Genomic DNA, 27,985 nt, shown 5'->3' with positions numbered 1-27,985 from the left:
TGATCTTGATCTGCAGATGGGCTAACCAGTGTTTGGAAGTATGCCTCAAACATTTTGTACAAGTAATAAAATATCTGGTTCTTAATCTTAATTTTGACTATTCTTCAAGTATGTTTCATTTGATTTTGTGTGGAAAATTTAATTATAAAATAAAAATGATTAAAAGCAATCATGTTTTTACCATATCAATTCGAAATAATTTTGTTTTTATTCTTGAAATGCATTCTGCTTTGTAAGAAAACTCGCACTATAAGGCTATTTTTTTTTGCTTAGAGTATAAATCTTCTGCAACGAATTAAGCAAAATTAAACCCGAATGGACACTACGTGAACTTCTCAATTTCTGCTTCCTAGCGGAAAAGCGGATAATTCTGAAGTTTTTTTGTTTTTTTTCACAAAACACGCGTCACGTCTTGCTATAAGTAAAGCACGCATGTACTTGGTGGCTTTTAATTGTTAAAAACTGTTTAAGATATTATATAAATGGATGAATGAGTGTTGTGAGCAGCTATGATATGACGAGAACAAGTTATATTTGATAACTATAATTGGATACTATATACAGATAATAATTCAAATTTCTTGTTTCTAACTGCATTTTGTCTTGTTTTAGATGTTCAAACTGTTCTTGTTTTTGATAAAGCGGCTTTATGAGATAACCTTTTGCTCACTGTTTAACTGGCACGAATTTGTATTTATTCAGAATGCTTTTGATACTTGAGGAATGTATGATTTTTATGGACAAAATAATAATTAAATGAACATGGAATACCGTACGGTGACCTATAGTTATTAACTTCTATGTCATTTGGTCTCTGGTGGAGAGTTGCCTCCTTGGAAATTATACAACATCTTCTTATTTTATATATAATAGAAGTGATTGAACTTTACACTTAGTCACTGTGTAAAATCCTATAGAAACATAGCTATTTTTAGAGATGTTTGAAATATTTACAATTACTTAAATGGAATGATTATATTTCAGTTTTTATTACAATATCCACTTATCATATTCATCCAAATGAAGTACTTTTACAACGTAATTCATATTTTGCAGGTGTATCAAGACGAACATGTACCAAACTATTTTCTTAAGCACATTCCATTGTTGTCCGATCTCATGTACATGCCGGAACAGGAAAAATGATTGCAGAAATCCAAATCTAGCGACATTCTCGTCTATTATTCGACATGCAACAAGAATTTTGTTAGTATATCAATTAATAATTGGTCCTTCACTAAAAGAAAAAGAATATGAGATATATTTCAGAGCTCGTGAAAATCGTTACTTCGATGTCAAGACCGATTTTCAGGAATTTTGTTGAATCTTGCAATTTGTGTTCATCAAAGCTATTGCAACTAATCAGAATACCCGTCTAATTATAACTTGGCCTGAGGGATTTATAACTGCACTCTATTTAAGTATTAGTTAAGTTTTGGACACTTAAATGTTCAAACAATCTTAAATACACCGGAGGACTGGTGAACTATGCGTACTGTATCCAACGATCACAAACTGACTAAAAGCATTACGTAGTAAATGTTTATGAAAAAAATAGTTATTACACAACATGTTTTCTTTTCAAATGAAACATGAAAACGTTTACATATAATATTCACTGATAAAATGTACTAGGTGTGCACGATTACGAGACAACTAACGAGGTTAAATGCTTATAACATATTACATACTATACATGATATAGTATTATAACTTGAATACAAGAACTAAACAATAAAAGAAGCGAAAAATTGCATTTTGACACTTTGTACGTGACATTTGGGTAGTGAAAACAACCAAGTTCACTTGTAAATCAAATACATATCAGTAAATATCGATTTTAAACGTTTAAAAGATTTAAGAATCTGAAAATGTTTCTCAATTAAAGTTATGACAATATCCTTTTTATCATAATTATAAACACTCTCTAGTACCGGTGAGATTCTTCGAAACAGAACTATATTGGTAATGCTGTTCTGTGTTTGTCCTTTTATTTATATGCATGTTAATAATACTGTGAAATTTAAAAGATTGATTTATCCAAATACTTTTTTAATCAACATCAATAAACAAAAATGTTGTTTTCTTACCAGATGGAAAAATTAGGAATCAAAAACCAAAGACAAGCTACAGATAATTAATCGACTTACCAATTACCGACACTGACATCGTATAGTAAGATTTATAAGGATTTGAGACTACTGCAATTTCTTTGTATGTTCTTCTTGTTAGTATAACCGTCATCGACATTGAATGAAAAGGGTTAAGATCTCAAACAGTATTGGTATACCGGCGACATATTCTGTTTACATTCTCCCTCGCCTGCTCGTCCGAATTTAAAGCATTTCTTTACTAAATTCCTTCGTAATAAGACAAAACTCTAATATAAGTTTGGTTGTTCGCGGTAACTAGTTGTTTTCTCTTGCAAACAATGTTTAATAACAAAATAATCTAATATAATTTAATAACAATCTTCAAATTGACTTTTGCATACAACAAAATTATCCAACACATCATTACATGTAAATGAACTTTAACTTTATATGATCCATATTCATAAATATGATAATAAACGGTAAACTGTACTCGTAGTGACTGTGAGCACCTTCAACTTTGTACTGGTTTAGCTTTATAACTATTTAGATCTGAGCGTCACTGATGGGTCTTAGGAAGACGAAACGCGCGTCTGGCGTATTAAATTATAATCTTGGTACATTTGATAACTATTCGATGAACTGACAGCTCAACAATTTCTTTATATAATATAACAGAACCCCACCCTTTAAACCGCCAAAGGATTGCACGTGCATATCTAGCCAATATATCTAAATCCAAACTAGCAATGACCCGTTTTACAACTTCTCTAACCAGTTTGAATGTATACAACTATATCTAACACAGGGGAAATTTCTAGATTACTGTTGTATGGATATAGGAAAATTGAAACTAGCACGTGATAAAATTCCGTGCGTCCGAAGCGCTTTTATGGATTTACATTTTACTTTCCCGAAGAACGTTTAAAACCAAAGCCTTTTATTTTGGTCGATCCTTTCCAACAATCAAACTGAATTATGTTTTACTTACTGCTGATCAAGTCATAAACAATTAGCATTTGAAAAAAAAACAAAATGTCATGTTTTAGATGTAAAACCTCTTTTTGTGTTGATCAAACGACATACCTTTTGCTCATTGCTGCACTCGCACGAATTTTATTTTATTCAGAATGGTTATGAAAATGAAGGAATATATGATTTTTATGGACAAAAGAATATTTAAATAAACGTATGATAGAAGTGATTGAACTTTACATTCAGTGACTGTGTTAAATTCTATAGAAAAATAGTGTTTCAAATGTTTTCAATTTCTGGAATGAAATGATTAGATTTCAGTATTTGATGACAATATGCACTCATTTTTTTTATTTCAAAAGAAGTAAATTTTTCAATATTATTCATATTTTGCAGGCGTATCAAGGCGAACATGTAGTACCCGGCCACGTCCTCTTGTATTTGTAGTATTTGTATTTGTATCCATCTGATGAGTTAAGCCTCTTTCAACTGATTTTTATAGTTCGTTCTTATGTTGTACTGTTGCACCACTGTCCGAGGTTAGGGGGAGGGTTGGGATCCCGCTAACATGTTTAATCCCGTCACATTCTGTATGTATGTGCCTGTCCCAAGTCAGGAGCCTGTAATTCAGTGGTTGTCGTTTGTTTATGTGTTACTTATTTGTTATTCGTTCATTTTTTGTACATAAATTAGGCCGTAAGTTTTCTCGTTTGAATTGTTTTAAATTGTCATTTCGGGGCAATCATACCACATCTTCTTTTTTATATTAAAATGTCCCAAACTATTTTTTTTTATTTGTAAACACTGTGTTTGTAAGAACAGTCTATGGTTGTGCCACCTCATGTACATCCGGGAACTTGGAAGTTGATTACAGAAATTCAACATGTTCAAATCTAACGACTTTACCGTCTAGTACTCCACATGCTGCACGAATTTTGTGAGTATTCAATTAAAAATTACTTCAACTAAAACGAAAGATAAAAGACACAACTAACGGACCTCGGAATACTGGTATTAACCGTAATATATGCCAAAGCCAATGACAATTAATAACAATTTAATCCATTAGATGGGTACTCAGTCAAAATAAAAAAGATGACAACTACACAAAGTACTGTAAACCATGCTCTCTCTTCCTAAAGGTCAGACGGTGCATTTTCCACAATTTAAGTGTAAAGACAGCATACACGATTTGAGAACCCTCATAATTCTTTCGGCTTTTTTCCCATGATTTTGTACTCGACTTCTTTTTTACATTATGTAAACATTGTATACGAGGATCTAGTTTGTTGTCTTTAAAAACAGTAGTATTGTAGATAAATTGTAGTTATTGCATCTAAAGTTTCATGTTTATTGTTTCTATAAACAGGAATTTAAACAGGAATCCACTGAACTGCTCAAACTGCAGGATGAACATATTTAAGGATTTTCTAAACTACTTTATAAATTTGAGAGTTTCCGTTGCAATGTGTGAAGACAAACTGTTAATAAACCATAACTTCACCAACTGCAAAGGTATTAGAATACAACTAATCTTTCTTTTTAATAAAAAATACAAATGTCGCGTTAGAATGGCAATGCAAAGATAGTTATTTCCACACATACATGACAAATGATTCTCAAATATGTTATGTTTCAATGAGATGGCTAACAACAAGTAAATAAAACAGTAACATACAGGTCACAAAACAATGTTCCATATCAGAAAAGAAGATATGGAATGTTAACCAGTGCGACAAACATCATCGGAGAACGAAGGGTGTTGGTGTAAGTAACTTTAGGACAAGGTACGTCTAATTATGACCGTATACAACAATGAGCTATATAGTCCCATGCATGTCATAAAGTGGGAAAATATATCTCTCTAACATACCTTCTCATTCATCGTAATCTATTTTGACTAATACTTACAATGTACCACTGAATTGATATTGAATGCAAAATGCGAAAATGATCTGTTATTTGGACAGAATATTCGTAATTGATATTATTTCATTCTATTTTTGTCGGAAAATATACTAAATCCTATCGAAAAATAAAAGATGTTTGTGAATAATTAAATTACTTCTCTTTGCAACGTCTTCAATAGATACTGGAATTCGAAGAATAGCCCGATCAGATTACGCATGAAATATTGGCCATTGCACCTTAAACCTTACAAAATCTAGTATTAAGTTTCATTAGTATACGGAACACATCATTTCGTCCCCGAAGACCGGAAAAAAATATCTGAAAGATACAATCTATTCACAGATAAACAAAGCTAAATATAAAATTTGTCCTTCAAAAATTACATATCTGATCAATAAATGGTAGTTTTCTTCGCAATGATCTTTAAAAAGATTCAATAACTAGTCAAACGACAGTCTACAAAAGAATACATATCATAAAATACAGATGTAACAACATAAACTCCACAAAAAAAAACATGGAGTGAGTGCAGGTGCACCAGAAGGTTGAGCATAAAAGACGGAAGGTAATGGTAACCATGAATTTAAAGATTGATATATAGACATGAATAAGTTATGGAAATCGGATATTGATTTAAATTCCTCAGGATTATTCCGTTCTGATATTTTTTGTGTAATCAAAAGTGGCACAACTCTGTCCCTGATAGAAATCACCCAATAAGATATGGATGATTTCTATCTGGGACAAAGATGTAAATCAAATCATACATGTACTCATTCCTTACATTTTCTCTGTTATGTACTTGCTTGTAATTAAACTCAGATTATATTCACTTTGTGTCGTTTTATTGTACTGATATCTTTAATACACAGTTTTGTCGAGTATTTTGTTTTTTTGTGTTTTGTTTTTAGAAATGACAAGACCAAATCTAAGAAGCAAACAAGCCTGACAGGAAGTTTTATAGGTAAGATAAGGCTCAGAATGTTAACTGAACAAGAAAAGCAGACATATACATTAACACGTAGAGTAATATCCCAGTGAAATAACAAAATAATGTCAGGCAAATATACACAAAGTTAAGTCTGTCAGGAATTTACAAATAAAACGACTTGCATCTGATTTTATTTTTCTTGGCTCATTATAACGAATTAATCATAGATCAGTTAAAATATATCCAATGTTCTGTTTTCAAGATCACGCAAACTACTTTTGGAAGGAATAATGTTTTTGCGTGTAATAGTCACCAAAAAATATCTATTTTTCCTCTGTCACGACTTTTTACCAATAACAAGCCAAGACATGTCAGGGATAGTGTTACACATTCGATCACTTCAATGGGTACTTTTAATCCTGACATAGACCTTGGGTCATCTCTGCCTGACTTGTGTTACTTACTTGATTTAATAACGAAATACATAAAAAATAAAATAAATGTTTATGAAATTATATCCGTTTGTACACACGAATTGTTTTCTTGATTGAAATATTTTTTATCATAATTGTCAGATTGCTGACTAGTGTCAGGCACATGTACCCAACACTTAAGCCTGTCAAAAAATTTCAAAAGTAAAATAAATTGCATCTAATATGATTTTTGTCATTACGTAGGTTACTGTTATATTTTTCACATCTTGTGGCACACTAAACAAACAAAAATAAATGTTTAATTGAGGTCTGAAGCTGGCATGTCAGTAACTGCTAGTAGTCCTTTGTTCATTTATGTATCATTGTCATTTTGCTTAGTTTCTTTTGTTACTTATTCTGACATCGGACTCGGACTTCTTTGAAACTGAGTTTTACTGTGCGTATTGCTGTGTGTTTGTTTATTCCACATTGGCTAAAGGTATAGTGGAAGGGTTGAGATCTCACAAAACATGTTTAACCCCGCCGCATGTTTGTGCCTGTCCCAAGTCAGGAGCCTCTGGCCTTTATTAGTCTTATATGTTTTTTTTAAATTTTAGTTCATTTATATGTTTTGGAGTTTAGTGTGACGTCCATTTTCATTGAACTAGTACACATTTTGTTTTGGGGCCAGCTGAAGCCCGCTTCCGGGTGCGTGATTTTATCGTTGTGTTGAAGACCCATTGGTAGCCTTGGGCTGTTTTCTGTTCTTTGGTCGGGTTTTTGTCTCTTTGACACATTTCCTATTTCCATTCTCAATTTTATATATTATAATATAATACGTACCGAAACCTCTAGTTGCAAGTATTTGGTCTTTTTAGGACAGGTGTTTTAGTATATTGATATACATGAATATATGGGTTTCGATAATGTTAATTAAGTGAAGGACATTAATTCAAAACTTATAATAATCGAAAAATATTGTTTCTTCTTACATACTAGCTCGAGGGAATGGATATTATTAGTGCAAATATCTTCGAAATATATCATATTCCTTTGAACATTGTATATGTCGTCGGGAATCTTAAATTATGAAATAGCATAAATTAATCGGTCTAGACCTTTTAGTACGGATATTTTGAAATAAGACTAAACTTAATTCATAAACTAATAGTATTCAATGTTTTAAATGAAGCTATATAAATGGAGAAAACAAAAATTAGGTTATTCCATAAAGGAACGTACAGTAAATATACATATTTTTAAAAAAGTCAGAATACGATCACGGTGTTCCACAGTTTTCTTTATATTTCATAAAAGTATGTGTTAGGTGCTAACTTCTCACCTTTCATGTTTAATTGTTAACGTTCAGCATTATTTATATAAACTCCAAAAATTATTTTTTCCACGTATAACCATGATAACTATAAAACTCCAATTTTGCACAATTGCAGATAAAACAAGAATATTGACCAGTGCTTTTTATTATTTTTTTTAAACATGATATAAACTAAATTCAAACACTTAGTACTTATTGTATAAATGTTATTAAAATCAGATATTATATAATGCTCTGTTAAATTTGTTTATCCCAGCGTTTAAAATGATAATATTCAAAAAGGGGTCATATTAAGATGGCCTTGTGTGCAAAATATTATCCAACAAGCATGTCCAGTGACAAATCGGCAATTTGATTACAAAATTTGTCACAATACAATCATCATTTTACTGTTAATATTATTAAATGAATAAATCATTTGATCTTTACAGATATGGCAATGTAGGAAGTGTATGTGCAGTAATGTGCATTAAATCGAAATGATGTCGAGACATTGAATTTAAAAAAATAGAATTTCCAGACTAAATTTATGATTCTTTTTGCAGATAACTCATCATTGCTTTTATGATAATCAATAGCAAAACAAAAATGAATTTTTGAAGGTAAAGATTTGATTAAATGCTGGACATTTCCCTTAATGGGACGATCTTCGACAATCACATGAATGAAGGAACGTGAAATGTCGATTTCAATAGAATTGTTATTCATATTTTTTTATATTGTAGTTATCATAAATACAGACGTTATCATTTATACATCGTGTGGACCCGGTATTTCCCCCATTCTCATTCTCAGAAACAGTAACCAAAATGTAGGAATTAACCAAAATATAGATGAAAGTAACCACGAAACTAACGTAGAAAATGACGTTGAAATAAGCCAAAACGTTTCAATACGAAAGGAAAATGGTCACAAATATAAAAATGTCGACGAGCTTGAGATGTTAGATATCATTTTTCCATCAACCAAACAACGACATCTTACTAATGGCGACAACTCAAGTGATTCGTCAGATGTGACTCGGCTACTATTCGATGGTTATTTTAGTCCATACCAGTCATTGCTGCTTACATTGCAGCAGTTCAGAAACATTCAGGAGGATTTGATAAATACAGTAATCACCCAGAACAGAACAGGGCGTATACAAATCTGTATCCATATCTTGCATCCGATAGACAGAAAGAATTAAGACTATATTCAATATATATTAGTGAACAGTCTTTAGAAGTCGTGGATGAACCCATCCACATAAACGATCCAAATATAAAGGAAAAAATTAAACACATATTTATATAAACGTCGTAGCACACATATTATAAGACACAGTTCAATTACAATTAAAAGGCAGTGAAAAAGGCGGAGCCCACTAATGTTGAAATTAAATAAGACAAAGATATGACATACTGTTTCTGAAGTTCTCTGTTGCTAAAAAATTAGAAGTTATTTAGAAACAAGTGACTAAGTTTCCTATTCGCTAAGGAAAGGTTAAACTTTCGGAAATACTATTTTATAAATATTTTGTTTACAACTGGAAATTATCTGTATATATATCTGTTTAAATTAACGGGATAGGTTATAAAGTTTTTAAGAAATATCCTATTTTTATTTTGGAGATCGCCTTTCGTTTAGCTGCTTTGAGAAGAGTTCTGGTTTCAAGCTAAAAGTTCATATCAACCTTGAATGTCAATGCGAATGTTCTATTCTCTTTTATGTTAACCGGCAACGCAGCTCCATTTTTCTTGCAACGTGGTCTTGTAAAATACATATAGTGAGTAGTACTATTATTATTTTCCTATCTTTCCGTGTGAGCATACATTGGAATTGTGTATTAAAATCTTATATAAGTTAAGATTTACCAAAAAAATGTATGTAAAAAGCGATTTTAATTGTTTTTGCTGTTTAATTTAATGTGTAGTTGTATATGTATGATTTGTACATTTTTCTAACTATCTGTAATAATAATTTCAATCTATTATCTTTGTTTTTAAAAACGAAATTACTTATTAATATTATCTTATGTAGTAGTATATCCTTAATGTTGCTCATGGAGATGGAGGACGTACACATCGTGTTGGAAAAATCAATCAATTCACTCTAAATAAAGTACGTTTTACATTTATTTGTGGTGTTAAATCAAAAACCATGTCTGCTGCCGGTAAAACAGAAAGTCATTCGCCTGTTTTCCGATGAGAATGATGTAAAGTGGTCTTTTACAACTCACATATTGTACATGGTCAGTTTCTTTTTACAACAAAATGTAAAACAGAAGCCGAGAATACCAAGGGGACATTCCAACCTCATAGATAGAAGAAAAACTGACAACAACATAGTAATGATAAAATGAAATCCACAAATCACAACATACAAACTAAAGACTGAGCAACATCAGCCCTTTTAAAAAATTGAAAACAACACGTTTAATAATTTCATGCGTCCGAAGCGCTTTTCTGGATTTACCTTCATCAGGAACGCTCAAAGCCAAACATTTGAAATCCGAGGGATGTATAAGTACCGAAACAGTTGAAGAGCTATATGACAAAAATACCTAAAACAAATAGTTTTAAATAGGGGGGCAAACTCAGGTGCTTCGGAAGGGTAAGCCGTTTCTGGAGAAATCAAATATTGTTCTTTCCACCAGATCATACAATTCATGTTGTATATGTGTTGTAAGTGTACATAATTCTTTTCACATTCAACACCTTTTTATTCAAAATGATGATTTAAATTGAGACATGTACATCAGAGGACTGTGTATGGACACATTTATAATTCACTTTCAGAATTCTACAATAAATAATAAATTGTAATCTTTATTCGCTTAAAACGAGAGAGAGAAAAGATACCAAGGGGCATTCAAAATTTTAAACTTTTACATATATTAATGTGCATTATTTACATTATTTACTTTATTTGTTCCCTGTATCCGAATTTACTAAGTAGGAAGTCAAGACTAACTTTTATCATTTTTTTTGCAATTTAATACTTGAAAGCTACGTCATACCGCCTTCAATGTTATATTTGAAATTACAAAAATGTATAAATAAACGGATAAAAGGGAGGCGAAATATTAAAAAGAGACCATCAGTCGAAAACGAACTGATATTTGCATGGCAAAAAACAACGGTATACAAAACATAACGTAGATAACTAAAGACTGAGCAAAACGAGCCCACCAAAAACAGGGGAGGATTGCAGGTGATCCAGAAAGGTAAGCAGATCCTCCTCCACAACTGGCACCGTCTAGTTGTGCTTCGTAAATACAAACCCGGGGATATGCCTGATTTGGTAAGTCACATTCGAGGAAAAGGGTTCGAGATAGTAGTTAAAACAATTTTAACATATCCGTCGTCATCTGTTAGACACAGATATTCCATAACGGTCAACCAACTCGTGGTCCTTAAAATTTGGAAGGGATACTCCAACTTCACCACTTTGAACTCTTTGATCGATAGCTTTCTTGTAAAAAGCAATCCTTTAAAAAGGAAGCAGGATAAAAAATGCAAGCTCTTGAATATAATTTTTCGTAATTATAAAAGTATCGTTCAAAGTTGAAATTTACAACCTAAAACTTCATAAAACTGCAATATAAAAATAAGGAGATTGTGGTATGATTTCCAATGAGACAACCATCATCCGAAGTTCAAATGAAATGAATGTAAGCAATTATAAGCAATCATACGGCCTTCGACAATGAGAAAAACCCTTACCGTATAGTCGGCTATAAAAGGCATGCCATGAAAAATATGATACAATCCAATTGAGAAAACTAACGGCTTAATTTATCACAAATCAATTTACGAAAATAAAATACAGACATGAACCAAAGACAACCACTGAACAACAGGCTCCTGACTTGGGACAGGCACATTAAGAATGTGGCGGGGCTAAACTAATTTGAAGGCTCATACCCTCCCCTTAACCTGGGACAGTGGTGTAACAGCACAACACAAGACCAACTATGCAAAACAATAAAAACGAATAACAATTTGCGAAACAGCAAAATCAACAACCAATCAGTTACAGGCTCCTGACTTGAGACAGCCACATATACTATGTGGCGGGGTTAAAAAAAGACAATAGTAGTATACCGCTGTTCAATAGTCATAAATCGATTTAACTGAAACAAATCCGGGTTGAACTAGTTCGCTGGCGCTGAGCACGTCCCCTTAACTGATACAGTGGTGTAACAGTAAAACACAAAAACAAACTATAAGTTAATCAAGAAATTGACTAAATGATCAGATCAAAAATTAAACTTAAACTGAAAACATTTAAATAAAAAAAAAACTTGTGTATTGGTACCCAATCTACCCTTATACTGTATGCCGATCCTGAAAGCTAAGGTCATTCTATATTTAAAACATAGTCATTGACAAATAAGAGAGGACAAACATGGAAGCAGAAAACGCTATCCTTAACAATAACTTTTTAGTCACGATACTACTGTTCGTGGCGGACTTCTTTATAATTATTATGTATACTGAACTTTATAACTTTACAAATGCATTGTTAACTGTATTTCTTAGTATTTGTTAGTTATACTATTATTGTACTGCTCTCTGTTTTCAATTTAAAAAGAAGAAAACCTGGTATGATTGTCAATGAGACAACTCTCCACCAAAGACTAAATGACGCAGACGTTGACATCTATACGTCCTTCAACAACGAGCAAAAACCCGTGACGCAAGTAAGCTTTAAAAGTCCCCGAAATGACAAATGTAAAACAATTCAAACAAGAAAACTAACGGCCGGATTTTAATACAAAAAACAATAAACGAAAAACGAAAACCAAATGTGATACAAAGCAATAAACGACAACCTCTGAATTACAGGCCCCTGGCTTGGAACAGGCACATACAGAATGTCAATATTGTTTGTCACATTGTGAATTGCCATAAAAAGTGAATGATAGCTTGTCTTATTTTTACTATATATTTCATATTACTACAAGAGCTAGTAGATATGAATATGTTTTACTGATTAATTAATTTCATTTGTCGTTCCATATTCATTCAGACCAAGTTCAACTATGACGTTTTTAAAGTTTAACACGTGCGTGTAATTTACAAACTGATCAATATTAAAATTTGACAAATGTGAATAAGAATTTGATATTACCAGCTGCAGTTGGTACAGGCCTGAAATCAATATGTGTTTGTTCAGACTAAATTAAAATTACGCAGCGTCATATTTATACTGAATAGAGTATCCGGACAACCGATATAACATAAACAGAAAGTAAACTAAATAAAAATATCAGTCGTATATATCTGATAAACACTCATCAACGATATCAGGCTTACAATTAGATGAACTAGATAATGGAACATGGTCCACATAGGATTTTCTACCTTTCACAAGAAGAAAAAAAGTAAAACAAAAATATCGCACTCCAATGCAAATTCAAAAAGGGGAAGTCCATAAAAACTAACAAAATCAAAAGTTATCAATCAACGTGAAACAACTACCATATTCCTGACTTGGTACACACATTTTCTGACGAAAATGGTAGGTTAAACCTGGTTTTATAGCTAGCTCAACCTCCCATTTTACAACATTGGGCAAGCAACCCAAACAGACATAATAGGTTAATGTGACAATGATTGGAATACAACAGCCAAAACTGTGTAAACATACATCATAAACATACAACACAAATGACTAAAAAATTCAAACAAACATACAAATTAATAAAACAAAGACGCCATCAAAAAGGTGTAGTAGATAGTAATAAACTAATCATAGATGCCAGGATCAAAATTTTGTACGCCAGACGCGCTTTTCGTCTTAAAAACACTCATCAGTGACGTAAATTTGAGAATTACGTTAACGAAAGAAAGGTTGTTGTCGTTGGTAATACATACCGTATATACAACACCATAAAACCCTTTTGTCTCCAAATCGTACCGCAGGACCCATCTGCAATAGGAATGCTGGAAGTAGCAACTTCATGTTTTTATTTGTACTGTTCAATCACAATGACAAAATATCTGCTTCTACTAAGTATGTAATATCAAAGCACCATTCCCAACCATATCAAATCAGATACTTGAATAGGGAGTATCAAACAAGAATCTTGTGCAGTACTGCATGAAACCGTATACAATTTTTTTTAACACATGGTAGCATACGCTATAAATTTATTACTTTGGGATACCATAAGGCATATTTTGTTAATAGTGAACAAAAAGGTAAAAATGCTACACAGAGAAACAAGTTATCAATACGTCTGAGTTTCTTACTAACAACATATTTGTTGAATTTTGAGGTAGACTTTTTCAACAAATTGTCAGCATTCCTATGGGAACGAACTGTGCGCCTCTCCTTGCCGACCTTTTCTTATTTTCATATGAGTCGGAGTTCCTTCAGACACTTGTCAAAAACAAGAAGATCAAAGAAGCCAGATTATTTAATTTCTCATTCAGATATATTGATGATGTTATTTCCATTTACAATGCAACGTTTTCTGATTGGGTTCCATTAGTATATCCTCCAGAACTAGAAATTAAAGAAACAACAGATACGACTTCCTCCGCCTCATTTTTAGACTTACACCTCGAATTTGACACAAGCAGTCATCTTAGTACCAGAATCTATGACAAACGAGACGATTTTAATTTTGAAATTATCAATTTTCCCCACCTTAGTAGCAATATACCAACTTCACCAGCATATGGGATATCCATTTTCCAACGCATTCGGTATTCAAGAACTTGCAGCTGCTACCCAGACTGTATAAAACGCCACCAGTGTCTGAGCAGAAAGTTGATGAACCAGGGTAATGTCAAAGAACGTCTCGTCCTTTTTCCAAAAAAGGGCATCGGAAGATACCAAGACCACCTTGTTGATAAATATTCCGTAACAACTTCACAAATAATACGTGATGGTCTTGAAGTATAGATGCTAGGTACGGATGTTGTTTATAATTTTAATTACGTGTTAAAGTGTTCTTTTATTTGTCTATGTAAATTATTAATCTTTACTGTTTTTGGTAATATCCTTTTGGCGTGGATGGGTATTTATGCATCCCGCCAATGTTTTGTATTATTGTCTTTCGTTTTTGCTTATGTGCTTTGTCTATTTTGCTTTTCTTTGTTTACATATTTGTTTGTTTTTATAGTGATTAAGATTATAACACAATGTTGACTGGTTTTTTTAACATTTTTACCTATTATGTATATATAAGGTTTAGCTAGCTATAAAACCATTTTCTACATAAGAAAATGGCTGTACCAAGTCAGGAATATAACAGTTGTTTTCCATTTGTTTGATGTGTTTGAGCTTTTGACTTTGCCATTTAATAAGGGACTTTCCAATTTGAATTTTCCTTGGAGTTCGGTATTATTGTCATTTTACTTTTTAGACATTTTAAAAAACGCGAGTTGAATTATGTTTAATGGGGAAGAAACTGTTAAAGTAAATACAAACATATCGTCTGCTGGTTATATTAAAATTGCTGTTTGATGATCGCTCCTAGTATAAGTATGTTTAGAAGTAAGTGCAACTCCCTGTGTTAGTTTTATATTTGGACTGATGAAATATTAAAAGAACATCTGTATAATCATTTATGTTAACGAAGGAACAAATGTAGAGGAAACATTTTAATGTTACCAAACTGCAGTCCAGTAAGAAAAAAAAAATATTACAATGCATGTAAATGGAATCACATAAACATGATCAACTTTAAACAAAGTGAAAATATGTGTCAACGACCTCTTGTTCTGCAAGTATTCCCAATGTTTAATGAAAACATTAGATTAGTTTTATTGATATTAAAGAAATTTCTTGGTATTCCTAAACGGAAGATTTTATACACACAGAAGAAGAGGTATACTTAACAACAAAATTATTTTCATTTACCTGTGTATAATATGACGCAGGTTTCTTCAAAAGTGATGATTTTCTATAAATTGTTTGAAATTTCACAGTGTTATCATACTTTAACTGTGTTTAAACCTGTTTATTTACTTTTGACTTTAATTATTTATCCCTTGTAATTGTTTATTAACTTTGTATTTGCATTCAGGTGTCACAGGTCAAATTTATTCGTCCATTGTGTGTTAATTTACGTTTTTTGATTGAGTCAAGCCTTCCAATTGATATATTATGGTGTGTTTTTCTATGTTGTGATGTTATACTATTGTTTCAGAAAAGAGAGAAGGTTTGGTACCATTAAAACGTTTAATCCCGCTGCAAATTTTTGCACCTGTCCTAAGTCAGGAATCTGATTACAGTAGTTGTCGTCTGTTTATGTAGTTCATACGTGTTTCTCGTTTCTCGTTTTTATATAGATTAGACGTTGGTTTTTCCGTTTGAATGGTTTTACACTAGTAATTTTTTGGGGCCCTTTATAGCTTGCTGTTCGGTGTGAGCCAATGCTCCGTGTTGAAGGCCGTACCTTGACCTATATTGGTTTACTTTTTTAAATTGTAACTTGGATGGAGGGTTGTCTCATTGGCACTTATACCACATCTTCCTATATCTAATAACTGTTAGCAGTTAGGACAAATGCAGGAAGCATGACAAATGCTGGTAACTGTACCATATCGGCATATTGTACAAGTGCTGTATTTTACATAGTCACACAAATCTCACTAGTGAGTTGTAGTCTTGATTTATTGTAACAAATAAATTATTAAAGATGGTGACCATATACATTCTGAAGGGATTCTGGTCATTCTTTTACATAGATTTTCTGCATAAAGCTGTTGAAACATTCAAATCAAACTTGAATCTGTCAAAATGGCTTTTTAGTGTTTTTTTTTTTTGTTTGTTGTTGTCATGGACTGATATCCCATCAACTTTGTTTTTGTATTATTTTGAAAATGATAATTCATCAAGATGACAGATTTGAGGTCAAATACATTATAGTGTTGGCACATCTATCAACACTTGACATACCTCTATCAACTGTTATTATTTTCTAACAAACCTTTTTCTCTATTTGTATGAGAAAGACTTTACAAAGGAAGTCTAAAGAAAATTATATTATCGTTGATCCTTATACTTCACGTTCTGTGATATTGCTGTTGTCATTACGCTGTATACTAACATTTAATTTGACATATTTTTTCATATTAAACGTTTGTTAAGAAATACTTTCACATGTATAATTAGGTCTGATGCATCCCTAGACTTTCACTGAGAAATTATCAGGACAAGTCGGAAAGAAATGGAGAGCAAATTATAAGAACTTGAAAGCTTACATTGTAACCTTTCGATATTTATGTAAAGACTTTCAACCAATGTGTTATTTTTTTATTTTCCTTGATGACGTTATACATTACCCGTTAATGTGTGCGTGTGCATCGTTCCCTTGATAACGTTATGCATTACCCGTAATGTGTCCGAGTGTATATGGCGTGATAACATTATGCATTACCCGTTATTATGTCTTTTTGTAGACGCCGTTTTTCTTAACTGAGCCGCTGTGAATATGAACATTTATGAAAGACACAACAAAACTTACAGCATTAAAAATCCATATTAATGTATTAAGAGTTGATATGATAGGCTGCTAGCATGATGGTATACGAATACCACATATGACACTTCGTTGTTAAGTAGACTTTTAAAATACCAGACTGTCATTACTAATTATTATTGAACAAGTAACATAAATTAGCAGTGAAGAAGTAGTAGATGATACCAAAGGGACAGACAAACAACAAGACATTATACATTGCAAAATGACATTCATTGAGAACGACATACGACTGCTTTCTTTAGTTCGATAAATATGAGTGTTTTTGGGTTGCTGCTTCAGGTGGTTAAGATATGGAATATGGTAAAAGGGCAATAAATAATCATAAGTTGAGGAACAACCGAAACAACAATGACAGAAACATTGTTTAACTGTGCAACCTTATTATTTATTGTTTATTAATTATTATATATTCAGGGAGAATGTGTAATAAAATTTATATAAATTGTAAGATTACACATTTTAATATAATAAATAAATATAAGTGAACATAACTAAATACAACTTGACTCGTAAGATTTTATATCTTTTTAAAATCGGACAAAATAACAGAGCTACACCGTTACATTACGGTGATTATATGAAATCAATATATTTACTTTTCGTCACATGATACACATGTAACTGTGATTTGATTGTACCTTTCTGATTATTTAAAAGGTTTATTTTACAAACTGTACTGGAAGATAAGGTACGTGTATAAAATTATGTTACTTGCGAATCAAAAGTTATTTTTCTAGTGTTTTCAGACGATCATTTTTTGGCACCTCGTGTCTTTTTATAAACATGGATGTAGCAGGTGTTGCTGTGTTACATATGCACACTAAAATATGAATTACAACAAGTTTAAATATTTCAATGTTTCTAATAACATGTTGTCGGTTTCGATATTTTTTATCGTGATTTATCTTATGATTTCGTTTAATTCCCTTTTGAAAATTTTGAATATGTTTTCTTTTTGTTTGAAAAAAAATATGCCTTATAAATAGAAAAGAATATAAAAGTTATTAGAATGTTTATGTCAAAATATGTTTGATATATCAGATATCTTATAGCCGTGTTGAACAAGGTGACAGTAGTTTACCGATTTTTAAAACCCCTAAATCGATTAAAAAGGGACAAATCAAAGTGACAAACAAAACTTGAGAGATTGCATGAATTTCACAAAGAGATAACATGGTGTGTGGACAGGGTGCGTGTACAGGGTACGTGTTTACTGTTATGTATGCATCACCCATCATGCACAAAATGTCATTAAAAAATTTAATTCATTTTAACCACGGATCGATTTTGGTGTCAGAATATGTGAACTTACGATTCTCTCTTTTTATTTCGCTGTTATGTCATGAAAGGAATATATTTTATTATTACATAACTCATTAGATAATACAGACTATATTTATGTCTCTGTGTCAGTGATCATTCGAATTTTAAAGAACTTTTTGTGCATAGTTAACTAAAAACGAACCATCACCAAGCAAATCCTAAATGTAAGTTTTCTCCATTTTAAATTCGGCAAATTGGTTAAATGCACAACCACAAAATGAATTGTAACCAGACAATGAAGTAAACTGAAAAATATGATTATTCTTTAAATAATATAAGGTAATCAATCATGGGATAAAAATGTTAACAGACAACGCTATCTATCAATGTACACGCTGTTTTAATATGACATGATATAAAACATATAATTTATTTTTTAAGCTGACCCGTCGAAAATGTAAGGCAATCACACCACTTGTGTCTAAGTAGATATTTCATCCGATATCCAAAAAATATTTTTTGCACTTTTTTATGATTTAAAGACGTAATTAATGATTTAGCAAGGATACAAATGTGTAACAGTGTACTGTTTTATTATAATGCAATTCTTTTGTATCAATGGTTCTGATTGGATGACACTAAGCGTAAAATTGTATATGTCCTTGTCTGTAACTAAGGAAGCCGACATTTTGAATTGCGGAATGTATTGACATGCAACGTTTACAATAATAAGCAAAAAAACTCACATGTTGCACTTAGAAATCTTCTTTTTATCAAATTCAATTACATTCTGAAGCGGCCAAGAAGCCAGAAAATGCCCGGTGTTTACATTTGACGCCGGAAGCATACCTACGACGTCACCTAGTTTAGGGGCCAAAGAAGATAACATATTTTCGCGGAATTTTCTTTAATGAGAATTTTACACTGAAATAATGATTGAAATTGAATTATGTACTTGTTTTGCATTAGAATAGAGATAACTGTATTGTATTTGCAGCTTTGAGGACGTCCATCGGTAGTTTTACTGTCGCAAATACCCGTTGACCAGTCTCCGCTACGCGTCGCCAGGTAAACTAAATTTGCGACAGTAAAACTACCGATGGACGTCCGCAAAGCTTCAAATACAATACAGTTATCTCTTAATTGTCGACGGAAAAACAGCTCCATTGTAAGTATCCACAGGAAGCATATCCTTAAATATGAACATAATAACACATAGTGTTGGTAAATCTATATTAAGAACAGGAAATATTTTCGATCAATATGAATGTATCAAGATAAAAATGGACGAAATACACATACGGCGTCACACATGTAGACGTTGATACATTGAAAAAGAACAATCACCATTCAAATCCGGTAAGTAAGTTTTCCTATTAGCTTTTAGGCAAAATAAATAGTTTCAGTCACACAGAAAATTGTAGCAAAACTGTTTAACATACTGAAAAACAACAAGTAAGTTAAATAAATCATATGATTACAAAGGTTACGTGCGTTAGTTATATATGATTGAATATGGAAGTGTGATTTCATACATGTACATACAGGCCCGGGAAATTCTTATTTAAACCAAATGTTGAACATTAGGGGAATGTGTAGTTAAGACTGTCACATGTAATATCGAACTTTGTTTGGCTATTCGAAGTAAGAAATTGTATCAAGATATGAAACGTTTCTAGTGACAGGCAATATAGCTACTGATATATGTTCATAGCAATAATAAGATCAATCAAATCGTACACAACTTTTGATTGATTGGTTTTACAGAGAGATTATTTCATTATCTGTAATTATTTTATTCACAGGTATGTCTGAATTAGAAATAATATGCAATTTGGAATTTAGATTCATTAATAATTGTATTATGTATTATGTAACCTACTCTTTAAACGATACACGCTGAGAATAAAGACACATCTATCAATCTTAATGCTTGTTGGTAATGTAAAATGATGTCTTTAAATCATTTCCAGATGTTTAAAAATAAAATGTTTTAACTTTTTCTATTTTTACTAGATCATACATTTTAAAACATAAAGATTATGATAACAATTTGACCACTTCATCAAGTAGACATTTATACTTTGAAGGTTTTGTTTGTTTGTATAAAAAGAACATTATTATTGTAATCAAATAATTAATTCTATTCTTCATTATTAATTTTATAACCTTTTACTATAGTTTTCAATGTTTGAATATCGTTATTACTATTCAGTTTTTCCAAGAAGTAAACTTTACTCCAAAAATTATCAAGAAAGTAAACAAGTTTTCAACAATATTTTTCTCACTGAATAAAAAATATAAATCGAATCTCAACCAGAGAGCTCTTTAAATGCAATATAACATGTCTAGATAGAATAATTTCAAACTGTTTATTAACATAAAGGCTTCATATCTAAGTTTAGACAAACAGCATCACGTGTTATTCATTCGAGGGAAGATTTATTTCATATCACGAGCACTTACATTGTTCCAAGCAAAAACATTGTGTATTAATTGTGAAGGTGGGACGGAATGTTCCAATAATTTCTAAGCTAAAAGAATACATCTGTATTTCTACATGCATTAAATATATTGACCTTAATTACAATTCAGATTATGTTTAGGATAGGGAGGGAATTTCCATTTATTTTATCCATTCAAAAATATATCAGAGGCATGTTGGCCAAACTTAAGTACACAGTTTTGTTTAGGGGCCAGCTGTAGCCCGCCTCCGGGTGCCGGATTGTCTCGCTGTGTTGATGACCCATTAGTGGCCTTGTGCTGTTTTCTGTTCTGTGGTCGGGCTGTTGTCTCTTTGGCACATTCCTCATTTCAATTCTCAATTTTATTACATGGAAGTGACTTTTAAAAACAATTACCAGCATTTCTTTTTATTTTTGACCACAAATGGCTACGGCGTGAGGTCTCTTTTGATTCCATTACACCGATACAACATTCTATTAGCTAAACATGTGATACTATATATAGATAAAAATTGAAATTTCTTATTCTTAATTGCATCAACATGATCAAACGGGAGAATCTTTTTATACGATTTGGATGTGTAACTACAGTGTTTTCCTCAGTTTTAGTTTGTAACCCGGATTTGTTTTTTTCTCAATCGATTTATGAATTTCGAACAGCGGTATACGACTGTTGCCTTTATTTATGTCAGGAGCTTTATGACACAAAGGAAGCCAAAACAGATCAGCAAAATCCATCTTTAAAAGCATCGTTCTAAACATGATTTCATTGTGAATTGTATTAAAAAAATGTAATTCTTCTGTAGTGTTCTAATGCTTGAGTTGATGTCATCGCATCGAACGTTTTGTTGGGACCTTTTTTTTTCTGGTAATCTGCATACATTGTTTATGACAACTATCACCTGTTATATGTTCCATGTGTCGTAGCTACAAGTTGTCGAATTTTCGTTTGTTGAATCCATTCTTATTTACAAGTTTGGTTCTCATTTCTGTTTGGCTAAACAAATGAAAAATGACAACAACACTTTATAAATTGCTCTTTTATGGATTAACCTTCATCAAACCAAAAAGCCATTTGTTCTGATCCATCTATCCCATCAATTACACTAAATTATGTTTGAACTTACTGCTGATCAAGTCATTGACAATTAGCATTTGAAAAAATTAAAACGTCTTACTTAAGATGTTTAGCCTGTTATGTTGTTGTTGTTGATAAAACGGCATTACAAGAATACTTTTGTTCACTGGTTAAATCGCATGAATTTGAATTTATTTAGAATGCTTTTAATAATGACGGAATATATGATTTTTATGGACAAAAGAATAATTGAATGAGCATAAAATAGAAGTAAGTAAACTTGAAACTAAGTAACTGTGCTCATTTCTAGAAAACAAATTTAGCTATTTTTGGAATTGTTTGAATTGTTTACAGTATTTTGAATGAAAAGGATAGTTTACAGTATCTAATTACAATATACACTAATCATTTATATTTAACAAAATTACTTTTACAATGTAATTCATATTCTTCAGGCGTATTGAGGAGAAAATGTGCCAAACCATTCTCTTGATTGTAAACTCTGTCTTTGAAAGCAGAGTCTATAGTTGTCCTACCTCATGTTCATGCTGGAATTGGAAAAATGATTGCACAAATACAAATCTATCAACATTCCCGTCTAATATTCAACATTCAACAAGAACTTCGTGAGTATTTCAATCAAAATTTCACTTAACAAAAAGATAACAGACACAACATTCCTACCTCAGAATATTCGTATTAACCGTAAGCTTAACCAAAGCCAATGAAAACTAATAACAATTTAATGCATTAGATGGGTACTCAATCAAACAAAAAATGTCCGACTACACAAAATTCTAGTCTAGTTGTCAATGCAGTATTTACAACAAGGTCAAACCCCAATGTCAACTAATAAAAACACCATGATCTCTCTTACTAATTTAAAAGATCTATCAGTACATCTTCAACAATCTTAGTGTAAAGACGTCATAAGCAATTTGAGAACCATTTAATTTTATTTTCGGCTGTTTTCGAATGTCATTGTACTCTACTTCTTTTATTATTATGTATACATGGTATAAGAGGATTCAAATTTGTAGGTTGTTGTATTTATAAACAGTAGTATTGTTGGTAGTTAATGTATTATAGAGCATCTAATAACATTTCATTTTTATTATTTGTATTGACAGGAAACTTAAAAAAAAAAATACAATCACCTGAACTGAACTTTAAAGGATTTTTTAAAATATAATATGAATTTGAGAGTTTCCGGTGTAATGCGTGAAGACAAAGTGCTTGTTAACCATAACTGCAAATGCAAAGTTATTATAATACAACTTTTTTGTCTATCTACAAATTTTTGAGATAGCAATCAACACAATAATACATGCAGTCCCATAACAGTCATAACACAATATTCTATATCAGGAAAAGAAGATGTGGTATGTTTGGCAATGAAATAAACACCCATCATAGAACGAAGGATTGTGGTGTAAGTAACTATAGGTCAACATACATCTCAATTATCACCATACAGAACAATGACATATACAGGCCCGTTCTTGTCAAAAATTAGGACAATTCCAATGAGAAAACAAATTGTTTGATAAATTCTAAAGCAATAGCCGAAAAAAAATATAACTGAAAGCAACCAACAACAATCATTGCACTACTTACAAGTTTAACACCATTATCCCTTGCCATGTCTTAAAGAACATATCAGAAAGTAGTACATTATCTAAGATAAAACAGTTCATATGTACGGGGTTAACTTTCAAAATAAGTAAAATATTTTGGTAATTTTGTATAAAAAAACATTGACTGGTGATCATGTTAGAACACATTTTGACTTGCAATTTTGAAATAGAGGGTACATTTTGCCCGTTTTTCTGTTGATTTGACATGCAATGACTCACTTTTTTTTAAATTAATACAAAAAAGCTGTGACTACTTGAAATTGATGAATTTAACACAGATAGCAATGGGGAGATAAAATAGTTGTGGTCCTGCAGCAGGCTCATAGAGAATGTCTTACGAGAGACACCAGTCGTATAGAGGAAGGCGGTCTAAATATTTTTATGAGCACTTTTAAACCTTCCCTCTAACACAGTACAGTTGTGTTACAGAGCACCATATTTATACAGTGTAAAAATTAGTTGAATGAAATTGAACTCATTCTTTCGCTGCGAGACTAACAAATGCAACTACTAAATGACATAAAGTACCTATTCTAGAGTACTAATAGTTCACGATAGCTATTTCAAAGTCAATCACAACTAATACAGACACAATGTATTCGTCACACTAAAATATCAAATCAGTCCAATATGAAATACGGTGATGTGATATTAATTCTATTGAGACAACCAGACTGGAGATGTCATTAATGCAAGCAAACTTAGGTCATCATATGGCTTCAACAATTAACAAAATCAAAACCGTATGCACAGCTATGAACGTCTAAAAAAGTTCTTTGGAAGATACCAAGACATTGTTGATAAATATTCCGTATCAACTTCACAAATAACACATGATGGTCTTGAAATTTAGTTTCTGCGTGTTATAGTGTTCTTTTATTTGTCTTTGTAAATTATTAACCTTTACTGTTTAGTCCGTTTTTGGTATTATCCGTCTGGCGTGGCTCGGGACTTATGCATACCGCCATTGTGTTGGTGTGCTGTGGTCATTGTTTGTATGTTTGTCTTTCATTTTTGCTTATGTGCTCTGTCTATATGCCATTTTTGTTTTTCTTTGTTGACAAATTTGTTTTTTATAGTGATTTAGATTATAACACAATGTTGACTGCTGTACCCCTATTACATTAATCTTGTATTGCGAAATAGCATAAACAAATCGGCCTAAACCATTTAGTACGGAAATTTTTAAATAGGACAAAACTTAAGTCATGAAACATTTGTTTAGAAACTTTTTTAATGTTGCCGTATAAGTGGAAGTTATCAAGATAAGTTCTTTTCATAAAAGAATTCTACAGTCAATATACATATTTTGTTTAGAAATAGAATTCGATCACGATTTTATTTCATAAAATAATTTGTTAAATGCTTATTTCTCACATTTGATTTCAAAATGTTATCGTTAAGTTTTATTTTTATTCACAAAAATTGCAAATTTCCACCTCAAAAATATCATTGGCCAATGCTTTTCATTATTTAAAAAATAAAAATGATAACAACTTCACTCATACACTTAGTACTTATTGAGTAAATACTATCAAAATCAGATATTTTACTTTTCTTTCTTAAGTTTTTTTTTTTTTTTCAGCGTGTGAAGTGAAAATATTCAATAAGAGGTGATATTTACAAATGTAGCAAACCTTGAAAGAAAAATGTTAAACCCAACAAGCATATCTAGTGTCACATTAGTAACTCGATTTCAAAATTTGACACAATGTTATCATATTTTTTTCTGCTAAAGGATAAAATAAATAAAACATTGGACGTTTACTGCTATGAAAATGTAGGGCACAAACAAAGAAGATCTTTTAAGATAACATTTATTACGTTTTATACTGTTCTTTTTGTTTGACTTTGTATATTTTTAACCTTATTTGTTTAGAACATTTTTTTGGTAATATACTTTTGGAGTGGCTGGGTATTTATACATCCCACCATTGTAATATTATGCATGTCATAGTATGGTCATTTTTGTATACTTGTCTTTCAGTTTTGCTTATGTACTTCGCCTCTAGAGTGTCTATATGCCATTTTGTTTTTTCTTTGTTTTTATAGTAATTAAGATTACTACACAATGTTTACCGCTGTACCTCAATCTTTGATATTTTTACCAATTAAGTCTGCTTGTTTTGCTCACACATTTTTGTCAATATAATGGAAATCTATATGACTGTTATACAGGTAAGAGATTTAGCTATCTATAAAACCAGGTTTATTCCACCCTTTTCTACATAAGAAAATGCCTGTACCAAATCAGGAGTATGACAGTTGTTTTCTATTCGTTTGATGTTTTTGAGCTTTTGATTTTGCCATTTGATAAAGGACTTTTCGTTTTGAATTTTCCTCGAAGTTCGACATTTTTGTTATTTTTAATTTTGATTGGATACTGGATATTACAATTAATGAGATGAATCTTTTATCTTTCAAATGAACTAAGGAACGTAATATGCCGATTTCAATAAGACTTTTCAAACACCTTATTTTTATTATTTTGCAGTTTTACAGAAGTTACTATTGATACATCGTGTGGACTCGGCATTTTTCTCATCCTCAGTTGCAGTATTGCGTGCTTTTGTTTACACAAAAATGTGAAAAAAACAACATATCTTAACAAAATTTTTGGAATCAGCCAAAATATAGATGTAAAAACCGTGAGGCTCTCGTTGATGATGACGTTGAAAAAAGCCAAAATGATTCAACAAAAATTAAAATAGGTCTTGAATATGAAGCTGAGTTTGAGATGTCATATTTCATTTTTTCATCACCGGAAAAAGGGGGTCTTACTAAAAACGACAACCTAAGTAATTTGTCAGATCGGATTTATTACCAACCGATGGTTAATTGAATCCATACCAGCCATTCTTGTTTACACTGCAGCAATCGGAAAACATTCAGGAGGATTTTGATGAATTAGGTGATCCCCTGAAGAGAACAGGACCAATGTATATCTGAGACAATCTCTTCAAATAAAAAGACTGAACGATTTTAGACAACTTTCAAGATATACCAGTGCACAGTGTTCAGAAGTTGTGGATGAACAAATCTAAATAAATGCAAATTAAAATATGAATGAGAAAAGTAAATAATGTACGAAAACTGTGTAGCACACATTTCATAAGACACAGTTCAATAATAATTAAAAAGTGGCAAAAAGCGAAGAAGACTAACGATGAAATTAAGAAAAGGCAAAGATAGAAAATAGCGTTTTCTAAATTATCCGTTGATGAATTTTAAATTATTCAGAAACTAATGATTAAGGTTCCCTCTCCCTGAGGAAAGCTTTACCATGCAGAAATATTATTGGAATCTATCGGTATGAGGACCTACTGATCGTGCTTGAAGGATAAATTCACTTTAAATGAAATGCTTGTGCTGTATACGCATGCACATTTTATTGGTGGTGTTAAATTAAAAACCATGTCAATTACCGGTAAGATAAAACGACGGTTATTCGTCTATTTTCGCATAAGAATAAAGTGAAGTAGTCTTTTCAACCCAGACACAGTACGTGGTCAGTTTCCTTTCACTAACGTTGTAAAAAAGAAGCAGAAAACACAAAGGGATCATTCAGAATCCATAAATAGAAGACAAATTGACAACGACATACATGTAGCAATTATAGAAAAAAAATTAAAAAAGAACGATATCCACAAACCACAACATTAAAACTAAAGACTGAGCATCCAACCCCACAAAAATCCCTGGAGCGGAGGGAGACCCAGGTGCTCTGGAAGAGTTGGCCATCTCTGTGGAAATCAAATACAGTTCGTTTTCCGTAATCATGAAATGCACGGTGTATATGTTTTGCAAAGTGTAACTAATTCTTTGCACGCACAGTCAACACTTCTTTATTTAAAATGATAATTCATATTGGTGCATGTTCATTTAGGGGACACTGTGTTTAAATTTATAATGTATTTGATTTGTATAAAAATAAATATCACATAATAAACTGTATTCGCCTTTAAACAACAGAGAGAAGAGATACCAAGGAGTATTCGAGATTTAAAACTTTTACTTATATTAATGTGCAATATTTACATAATTAAGATGAACTTTGTTTGTTACCTGTTTCCGAATTTAGCTAGTAGGAAGTCAACACTAACTTCTATCATTTATTTGCAATTCCACATTTAATAGCAATGTCATACCACCGTCAATGTTATAATTAAATTGAGAAATTGTGTAAACAAACAGATAGAAGAGGAGGCGAGATATACTGACAATTCCATGGCAAAAAAAACGGCAGTATACAAAACATAACATAGAAAACGAAAGACTGAGCAAAACGAACGCACAAAAAACTGGGGTGAACTATGGTGTTCAAGAAGGATAAGCAGATCCTGCTCTACATGTTGCAATGTCGCTTTGCGCATCGTAAATATATACCCTGGGATAT

General features: G+C 31.7%; 1 long non-coding RNA gene across 1 annotated transcript; it reads left to right on the top strand.

The window, feature by feature from the left end:
• Nucleotides 1-17,766: 17,766 nt before the first annotated feature.
• On the top strand, nt 17,767-27,496 carry LOC127711500 (uncharacterized). The gene is made up of 3 exons (XR_007986770.1): nt 17,767-17,834; nt 22,408-22,578; nt 26,084-27,496. It is a non-coding gene; the product is annotated as an uncharacterized LOC127711500 (long non-coding RNA).
• The last annotated feature ends 489 nt before the right edge of the window (nt 27,497-27,985 follow it).

This window comes from Mytilus californianus, unplaced genomic scaffold (assembly GCF_021869535.1).
Source record: "Mytilus californianus isolate M0D057914Y unplaced genomic scaffold, xbMytCali1.0.p SCAF_8, whole genome shotgun sequence".
Taxonomy (NCBI): Eukaryota; Metazoa; Mollusca; class Bivalvia; order Mytilida; family Mytilidae; genus Mytilus; species Mytilus californianus.
The sequence above is the reverse complement of the archived record's forward strand: the minus strand, read 5'-3'. Positions and strand labels throughout refer to the sequence as shown.